Here is a 1447-nt window from a genome sequence, read left to right on the forward strand (position 1 = left end):
CTTCTCCTGCCTGATTGCTCTGGCCAGAACTTCCAGCACTATGTTGAATAGGAGTGGTGAGAGAGGGCATCCCTGTCTTGTGCCAGTTTTCAGAGGGAATGCTTCCAGTTTTTGCCCATTCAGTATGATATTGGCTGTGGGTTTGTCGTATATAGCTCTTATTATTTTGAGATACGTCCCATCAATACCTAATTTATTGAGAGTTTTTAGCATGAAGGGTTGTTGAATTTTGTCAAAAGCCTTTTCTGCATCTATTGAGATAATCATGTGGTTTTTGTCTTTGGTTCTGTTTATATGCTGGATTACATTTATTGATTTGCGTATGTTGAACCAGCCTTGCATCCCAGGGATGAAGCCCACTTGATCATGGTGGATAAGCTTTTTGATGTGCTGCTGGATTCAGTTTGCCAGTATTTTATTGAGGATTTTTGCATCAATGTTCATCAGGGATATTGGTCTAAAATCCTCTTTTTTGGTTGTGTCTCTGCCTGGCTTTGGTATCAGGATGATGCTGGCTTCATGAAATGTGTTAGGGAGGATTCCCTCTTTTTCTATCGATTGGAATAGTTTCAGAAGGAATGGTACCAGTTCCTCCTTGTACCTCTGGTAGAATTCAGCTGTGAATCCATCAGGTCCTGGACTCTTTTTGGTTGGTAAGCTATTGATTATTGCCACAATTTCAGAACCTGTTATTGGTCTATTCAGAGATTCGGCTTCTTCCTGATTTAGTCTTGGGAGGGTGTATTTGTCGAGGAATTTATCCATTTCTTCTAGATTTTCTAGCTTATTTGCATAGAGGTGTTTGTAGTGTTCTCTGATGGTAGATTGTATTTCTGTGGGATCGGTGGTGATATCCCCCTTTTCATTTTTTGTTGCATCTATTTGATTCTTCTCTCTTTTCTTCTTTATTAGTCTTGCTAGCAGTCTATCAATTTTGTTGATCTTCTGCAAAAACCAGCTCCTGGATTCATTAATTTTTTGAAGGTTGTTTGTGTCTCTATTTCCTTCAGTTCTGCTCTGATTTTAGTTATTTCTAGCCTTCTGCTAGCTTTTGAATGTGTTTGCTCTTGCTTTTCTAGTTCTTTTAATTGTGATGTTAGGGTGTCAATTTTGGATCTTTCCTGTTTTCTCTTGTGGGCATTTAGTGCTATAAATTTCCCTCTACACACTGCTTTGAATGTGTCCCAGAGATTCTGGTAGGTTGTGTCTTTGTTCTCGTTGGTTTCAAAGAACATCTTTATTTCTGCCTTCATTTCATTATGTACCCAATAGTCATTCAGGAGTAGGTTGTTCAGTTTCCATGTAGTTGAGCGGTTTTGAGTGAGTTTCTTAATCCTGAGTTCTAGTTTGATTGCACTGTGGTCTGAGAGACAGTTTGTTATAATTTCTGTTCTTTTACATTTGCTGAGGAGAGCTTTACTTCCAACTATGTGGTCAATTTTGGAAT

This window comes from Hylobates moloch, unplaced genomic scaffold (genome assembly GCF_009828535.3).
Source record: "Hylobates moloch isolate HMO894 unplaced genomic scaffold, HMol_V3 SCAFFOLD_3, whole genome shotgun sequence".
NCBI classification, from domain to species: Eukaryota; Metazoa; Chordata; class Mammalia; order Primates; family Hylobatidae; genus Hylobates; species Hylobates moloch.